Raw genomic sequence first — 8859 nt, forward strand, 5'->3', positions numbered from 1 at the left:
TCTGCTCCTATCGCCTTGCTGGTTGCAGCCCATATGGCCTCTCTTTTGGCTTGTTTCTGCTCAGTTCTTGCAGCTCTTCTTGGCAGACATACCACATATTGACATCTCTTAATCTTGGGAGTCTTCGCTGCAGCTTCAGCTCTGTTTTCATTTTTTCACCCATCACCCTCTCAGGGGCAACCCACAAGGACTCGAACCCTGCTAGACTTCTCCTGCTCTCCCAGGTCTTCCTTCAAAATCTTAGTGCAAGCCTCCATGACCCCCTAACTCCAGCATCCTGCATTTCTGCAGAACCAGCACCAGGTGGCTGTCTACAGGTCTACCACCATCTTGAATAGTAGTCAAACCTTCAGGGAACATGGCTCCTGCAGCCTCTAGGAGCCTGGGGGGCTGAACATGGTGAAAAACTTAGCCACCCCCATGTACTCCTATGGTCTCTTATCAAAGAAATTTTACTTTTACACCCTTGAGCCTGAGTTGTGTGTGGACTTGCCAACTCATGAGATGTCCTAAGCCATCTTTCCTATTGTCTCTGGGTAAAGTGTTTAGCATTTCTTTAGTACTGTAATTCCTTTAATAACCACACTGTCCTTAGCCCCAATTTTGCTTGCACTTTTCTGGCCACACTGAAAGTTTTTAAAATCTTTCTGCTTTACTTTTTTGCTCCTTATTATCACAGTAAATGTGGCTAAAAGCCACCAGCAATATCCATGCTACCCCCTGAATACTGTGCTGACTTGAAATTTCCTCTGCCAGATCACTTAGTCCATGATCTTTAAATTTGCCTCACAGAAAGTCTCAGGACATGGGCTACAATATAACATGAATGGCCACTGGTTCAATTTCCAATGCAGTCCTAAGTCTCCGAAACCTCAAGAGCCCAGTCTTTACTGTCCACAGTCCTATCAGTATTATGGTCTTTCAAGTTTACAATAGAATCACCCATTAAGCTCTGCTTACAATGTTCTATAGCTTTTTCCAGCTTGTGTCTCTAATCAGTTCCAAATTCCTCCCCCATAAACCAGTTCCAAAGGCTCTGAACCTTATGGTCAGGTTAGTCACAGCAATGACCCACTCCTGGCACCAATTTCTGTTTTTGTCAACTTTTTCATTGCTGTGACCAAAATATCTGACAAGAACAATTTTAGAGGAGGAAAAACCTATTTTGTGCTCACAATTTTGGAGGAGGTCTCAGTCCATAGATAGCCAACTCCATTGCTCTGGACTTGAAGTGGGGCAGAATATCATGGCAGAAGGACATGTGGATGAAAGAAGTACAGGATATAGCAATCAGGAAGCAAAGAGAGGTCTATTCACCAAGGACAAACTATAAACCCCAAAAGCATGCTTCTATGACGCACCTCCCTACCTGCCTACAGTTACCACCCAGTTAATCCATACCAGTGGATGAATGTGCTGATTAGCTTAAAGTTCTCATAACCCAATCATTCCACCTTTAACCTTTCTTGTATTGTCTTACACATCAGGTTTTGGGGGGTACCTCATCTCTCAACCATGACCATTAGTTCACACGGGCTTCTCCATTTGTGAATGGGATTAAAGCCCTTATGAAAGAAGCTTCACGTAACATTCAACTTGCTTGTCTTTCACCCTGTGAAAACAGAAGATTCCTCCCCTCCAGAGGATGCAGCAACAAGTCCAACTCAGATGGCAGACATCTTGATCTTGAACTTCCCAGTCTCCAGAATTGACAGAAATAAATTTCTGTTCTTTATAACTTACCCAGCCTGTTATTTTGTTATAGCAGCAATAAAAGAACTAAAACATGCATCTACTAATTTTCTAAATTCAATAACTAAAAATCACGTGACTAATAAGAAAACATTCCTTCACTGATTATTAGGATTGACAACTGTGACAATTTACCAACTCGTGTGGTTCTATTAATAATTTCCATCATTATACTCAATTAGCTATATGGCAAAATGTGCTAAGAGTTCAATTAAAATATAGATCTGACAGGTTATTCTTTCATAGCATCTGCAAATTAGAAAAAGGGGAAGTATTTTAAGGTGTTCATTTGAGATGAAAATTCATTCTGTAGCACAGTTCACAACATTATTTTGAATTATGTTTACAACATGGCAGTCACCAATAGTCGCCAATATCTTCTTTTTTGTTGTTTTAGTACCAAGGATTGAGCCCAAAGGTGCTTAACTACTAAGCCACATCCCCAGTACACACACATCCCTTATTTTTGAGACGGGGTCTTACAACCTGTTAGGTTGCTAAGTTGCTGAGGCTGGCTTCAAATCTGAGATTCTCCTGCCTCAGCCTTCAGAGCTGAGGATTTCAGGCATGTGCCACCATGCCCAGCTGCCAATATCTTCTAATACCCAGAGAGACTCAAAACCTAAGTGTATAAAACCCTATCCTCCTTTACTTTCCATTTTTTTATATGTTTTTTTCTCCAAAAGTCCAAATACTCTACCACAAAGTTCTTCCTTGATCATTTAAGAATTACCTTTTTCCTATGCACCGTACTACTGGGCATGGTCCTGGGTGCTACCTCACTGTCTCACTTAGCAGCTGTTTTTAGCTTTGAACTATAATTCCAGTGTGAGTGATGCAAAATAGGGGCCTCTTTGTTATCTCACTGTTAGGGAAAAGAGAGAGAGAGAGAGAGAGAGAGAGAGAGAGAGAGAGAGAGAGAGAGAGAGAGAGAGCTCTAAATGTTCCTAAAGTTTATTGCCAGAAGGGAATAAAATAGGAAACCCCAGTCTGTAGCTGTTCTCATTTGTAATGGGATCCAATAAACATACTAAGTAATGAAATCACAATGGGGAGGAAGGTATATAATAAATGCTGTATCTAGCATCTTAATTTTTGCGGGAGAGGCTACTCCGACTGGCACTGTGTTAATAAACCTCTTCCCTTTACACTAGCTCACTGACTCATACCACCCTGGAGTTCACAGAAGAGGAAAACATGTGAAGAAAACCATCCAAGGTCTCACAGGTAGTGATTGACTATCAAGTTTTTAAATCATACTGGATTTCCCCTAAAGTGTTACTATAACTTGAATTATATATGACAGTTATGGATTTATTTGTAAGTACAATTTTTATATTGTGGTTGACTATCTTTAGAACCGGTATATTAATGAGGAACTTGGCAATTGATGCTCCACCTTCTGGATGCTGCAAAAGAAGTTGGGTGGTAGAGGGGCCTGTTGTTGTGTGACAATTTGGGATATTATGAAATAATAAGAAACTCTTATAGATAGGGTGCTGGGAGAATCTTTTGTTCTCATATTGGTTTGTGACTAAGTTCCTGACAAAGAGTTCCTAAATCTCTTGGGATTTCCTAGGTGATAGGACATCTTTTGTTCTAATGAATTGATTATTGGTGGGCTTCTGAACAGCCTTGAGATATGACTGGTTATCAGGACAACCAATCATGTGATTAGAGGGCTGAAACTTTTAACTCTACTCCCTGAGACCCAGGAAAGGAAGAGGGGATGCGGGTTCAGGTTGCATCAATCATCAATTGCCAATGTAGTAATCTATCATGGCTACATAATAAATCTTTCATAAAGAACCAGAGGGGGACTTTGGATGGCTGAACACATGGAGGTGCCTGGAGGGTGGCAAGTTTTCCCACACACCTTTCTCTATGCATGTCTTCCATCTTGCTATTCATCTGTGTCCTTGGTCAATATCTTATAATAAAAGAGTAAATGTACATAAAATATTTCCCAGATGTCTATGAGCTGCTCTAGCAAATTAATCAAACCTGAGGAGGAGATCATGGGAACTTGGTATAGCAGGTCAGTCAGAAGCCCAGGTCCCAATCTGGCATCTGTGATTGGCATCTGCTATAGTTTGGGTCTTTTTTTTTTTTTTTTTTTTTTTTTTTGCCGTGCTGGGGATCGAACCCAGGGCCTTGTGCTTGCAAGGCAAGCACTCTACTGACTGAGCTATCTCCCCAGTCCTATAGTTTGGGTCTTGATGTGTCAAGAGACCCAAAGCCTGTGAGTCAAAACCTCGGTACCCAGAGCAGTGCTACTGGAGGTGCTTAAAGATGGTGGAACTTTATGAGGCCAGGCCTAGTGGGTAGTCTTTAGATCACTGGGACCATTGCTTCCAAGAGGATTGTGGGACCACAGCCCTTTCTTCTTCCTCTTTCTTTTTTGCTGCCCGGTTATGAGGTGAGCGATTTTGCTCCACCAGGTACTCCTGCCATAATATTACCTTGCAAAAGTCCCAAAGCCATAGGGCCAATTGATCATGGACTGGAACCTCCAAAACTGTAGGCGAAAACAAACCATTTTCCTTTACAGGTTGATTATCTCAGGTATTTGTTATAGTGATGGAAAGCTGATTATGTTTTACGGGATTTAAGGGACCTGTGGGACCTAATGGTAGCTCCAAGTTGACAGTGTTGGAATTGAGCACAAAACACTGTGCTTTGGGGGCCACTGGAGAATCGGTTGTTGGTGGGGAGAAACCATACATTGCGTTGAACAGAGACCATGTGTTGTGTTGAGCAAGTGTTTGGGAGTAGACACCAAAAAAGGTTTGTTTTTTCCCTCAGAACAACCAAAGCCAGATTAAAGGATGAGATGACTGGGCAATAGCTGGTCCATGTAGAGAGTTAACCACTTCTGGAAAGGAGAAAAACCCTGTGGTCAGGAACTGTTTCCATGGTTATTAGTAGACCATCTGTGGCTTGGAGAATTAATAACAAAAACCGTGTCCCTTGGCACACAGGTACCTACATTTGTCTACTTCTGCCATTAACACATCCAAATTGTGCAATGATTCGTTTATTACCGAAAATTTAATTCCTTAAAAATATGCCTTCTAAGGTTGTCCAGTTCTAAAGGTTGCAGAAAAGAACTACAGCACAAGAAAGCTGAATGTAATCAGTGAAAAAACAGAAGTGAAAGTTAACCCCAGTTAAGTTAAATATGCTAACTCCAGGGCATGTAAAAACAAGTCCTATTCTGAACACAAATCAGTATGTTTTTACTAATTACACAAGTAAACAGTGAACAATGGATGTGATGGTATGTTTTGAGAAAATCTGGGTATCAATAGCACTAATGGTGATAGAAAATACCATATTTGTGCTGGTATTCTTGAATGCTGAATGGGCTCATTGGTTTGTAAGTTTAAAGCTATAAAACTAAACCCGTAACAAACAAGAAGTATCTGCATGATTTAAACTCATTCAGGAAAAGTACTCTGTTACTGTTACTCTAGAACTTTCAAGTCCCTGACCTCTTCTTTTTCCCAATGAAATTATTGGGAAATTATTTTGGGAATATTTTGAAGTTTCTGGAGAGCACAAAAGTCGAGTTCCTGCAGAACAGACTTGAATGCAATTAAATGACCTCAACAAATTGCCCTGCATTCATTGCACTGAACTTCACTACAGATGTCAGGATGCTCTGTTCTGATGCCTGTGGTAACATTTATTAATGAGCACGTCCGTATTTTTTAAAAGCTAAACATCTAGCACTAGCCCTGCTTCATTGTCCTCTTCATCCAATTTTATCATATTAACACTTAGAGTTGCTGTAACCACAAACTGTATTCGCTGTATATTCTCTGCATTTCCCACTCACTCTCCCTACACCCGCTTCTCCGCATTTTTGGACTCCAGAGTAGCAAAGAGGGTGAGAAGCGGCCCCAGGAGGAAGGGACCTGGTGTCAGCCAATTCGGAGTCCTACGAAAATCAGTGTTTTCCAAAGCGCTCAAGAACTTTTTACTGCGTTTCTAAAGTGCTCTGGGGGAGGTAAGCCTTTGCTCGCCAGCGCCCCACTCGAATCTGACCCTGCCAGGCGCGTGCAAAGCCGTGCAGCGAGGGTCCAGCGCCCCGCCACCGCCCGCGCAGGGTCTTCCCCTTGCTGCAGGGGAAGCTAAGGCGTCCCCAGCTCTGCGCCCTGAGAAGCCCCAGGTAAAGAATGCGGCCAAGAGGCCCAGGGCTTTACCTCCGGGAAGTGGCACAGGGGCCCAGCGCGGTGGCGGCTGTCTCCTCTTGGGACCGTGCAGCGAACAGTGAGAGCCAGCTCTGCAGCAGGCAGCCCCAGGAGACAGGTGGGGCCAGGACAGGCCCATCTCCATGGGGACGACAACAAGGACCCGCTACCCCGCCCGTCCGGCCCAACCCAACACTGCTCCTGTCGCCGACCTTGGGCTGGAGGACCCCGAAGCGGCTTGACAGTCCAGCCAGGCTGGAGTCCGGGCTCCTTCTCCAGCCTCCAAGGTGCCTGCGGAGGGAACTGGTTTCGGTGGAATCCCGCGGGTCACTGCACGTCCCTGAAGGGACTTGAATGCTGAACCAGCGCTGCTTGGTCTGACATAAGCTATCGATTTTATGGCCCTGTGGTGGAAAAGATGGTTTCTTACTTTCATAGTCATCTTCAGCAAACCCTCAGAAAATTTTAAATACTTATTGCCAGTTTTAGTTGTACAGAAGTTAAAAAAAATTAAAGCAAATAACACCACCACACACACACACACACACACACACACACACACACAAATAAATAAAAAATAAAAAATAAAAAAATCACCCCCCTACTAATTATCCTAGTTAGTTTCTAATGGTTCTGGTCAAAATGGCTTAAAGTGTTAACCGTGAAATCTTAACTTTTTTTTTTCTTTTGTAATAGTTACTTACCTCCGTGAAAAGATGTTGACAATACATTAAGTGCAGAAAGCTGGTTAGAGAACTATCGGAATAATGTAGGTAATATAGGTCTCCCGTGTGACTTTCTATTTTTAAAGGGGTTTTTAAGACAATTGGAGAGAGCTGGGTGTGCTGCCACACACCTGTAATACCAGTTACTGGGGAGGCTGATACAACAGGAACACAAGTTCAAGCTCAGCCTGGGGAACTGGTGTAGCTAGAAGTTCTCTCAACAACAAAAAAAAAAAAAAAAAAAAGAAAAGAAAAGAAAAGAAAAAGAAAAAAAAGGAGGGGCAGCGATCTAAGAGTATGGTTCCATAGTATGTTTTTTGTTGTTGTTGTTTTTGCAGTGCTGGGGATTGAACCCAGGGCCCTGTGCTTGCAAGGCAAGCACTCTACCAACTGAGCTATATCCCCAGCCCTACCTCCATGGTAGACACTTGCCTAGCATGCTTTGGCCAAGTACCCTGCAAAAAATAAAAATAAAAATTAAATAAATAAAAATTAAAAAATTAAAAATGAATCAAAATTCTTTGAATTTAGATTGTCAAAAATTACTAAAACCAGTTGGGCACAGTGGGCACACTCCCAGCTATACTTGGGAGGCTAAGTTAGGAGAATCACAAGTCTGAGGCCAGCCTCAGCAACTTAGCAAGATCCTGTCACAAAATAAAAACTAAAAGGTCTGGGGATATAACTTAGTGGTAAAGTGCCCCTAGGTATAGAAAAAAAAAAAAAAAAAGAAATAAAAAGAAAAAGAAACACTAAAACCACGAATTTTATTTCTGTGGCCTGGAAACAATGAAGCACAAAAATGAGCATCTTTTATAAGATTAAAGGTAACTGAGCTATGAATAAACAAAATGTAGTATATATACATAAAGGAATACTACTTGGCCATAGAGAGAAATGCAACAATCTGGATGAACCTTGAACTCTGAAAGCATGCTAAGTGAAAGAAGCCAGTCACAGGAGACTATATACTACACGCTTCCTTTTATATAAAATGTCTAGAAAGGAAAATCCAGAGACAAGAGAGTAAACAGTGGTTGCCAAGGTTTGAAGCATTTAGGGGTTGACGAGTGACTGCTAATGGGATTACATGTGGGGTGATGAAATGTTCTAGAATTAGATCTTGGGGTTGGGGATGTATCAGTAGTAGAGCACTTGCCTAACATGTGTCAGAGTTCAACCCCCTACATAGCAAGGAAAAAAAAAAAAGAATTAGATGATGGTAATGGGCACACAACTCTGTGCATCTACGAAAACAACTGAATTTTATATGTAAAATTATATGTAAAATATATAAAATTCATGGAATATGTGTATAATTCAGTGGTTTTAGTAGATGCATAGAATTGTGTACTTATCACATTTGGATAAATATATGAATTTAAAATATATATATACATGGAATGTGTGTGAGCGCACACATGGTATTGGGAACTGAAGTCAGGGGCACTCTACCACTGAACTACATCCCTACCCTTTTTATTTTTTGAGACAAGATCTTGCTAAGTTGCCAAGGTTGGCCTCAATGTGGATCCTTCTGCTCAGACCCCTGCTGCTGGGATAACGAGCATGTGCCACTGCTCCCAGCTGAACTGCATACTTTTTTAAAAGGGTAAGTTTTATGACATATGAAGTATTTCAATGAAATTGCTATTAAAAATAATGAGCTGGGTGCAGTGGCATACATGTGCAATCCCAGCAGCTCTGGAGGCTGAGGCAAGAGGATCACTGGTTCAAAACTAGCCTCAGCAATTTAACAAGGCCCTAAAGCAACTTAGCAAGACCCTGTCTCTAAATTTAAAAAAAAAAAGGGGGGCGGGGACTAATGTTTGCTGCGCTTTACTGACATCAGCTACTATGCTAAGCACCTTTTACACACGTTTTTGATTACACACCATGCAACCACTACCAGTTAGGTACTAACCTCATTTTCTAAATCTAAAACAAAAATTAAACTCAACCTGAGTAAATGCACATGTGCACAATCAAAGGGGCAGAATGGGGATCCGAATCATGTTCTAAGTAACTTTAAAGCCCATACTTTTTTCATTACACAGTATTTAAATGTGCAAAATGTACAAACTTTACAAGGAAGTTACAGAACTTCACATTTTATAAATACAGTTTACTTTTAAGGATTGAACCCTTATATTTGTAGAGAGAAGACTACACAATCTTACAAACAG

At 41.5% G+C, this 8859-nt stretch overlaps 1 protein-coding gene across 8 annotated transcripts in view; it reads right to left on the minus strand.

The window, feature by feature from the left end:
• Positions 1-6060, minus strand: part of Ect2l (epithelial cell transforming 2 like) — a 97254-nt gene extending 91194 nt beyond the window's left edge. For 7 of the 8 annotated variants that reach the window (XR_007109371.1, XM_047557314.1, XM_047557316.1 and 4 more), the window contains exon 1: positions 5961-6060. The gene's annotated coding sequence lies outside the window, so the exon portion shown is untranslated. The remainder of the gene's footprint in view (positions 1-5960) is intronic. The other variant, XM_047557311.1, reaches the window with a different exon arrangement.
• Positions 6061-8859: the final 2799 nt, after the last annotated feature.

Source organism: Sciurus carolinensis, chromosome 7 (assembly GCF_902686445.1).
Source record: "Sciurus carolinensis chromosome 7, mSciCar1.2, whole genome shotgun sequence".
Taxonomy (NCBI): domain Eukaryota; kingdom Metazoa; phylum Chordata; class Mammalia; order Rodentia; family Sciuridae; genus Sciurus; species Sciurus carolinensis.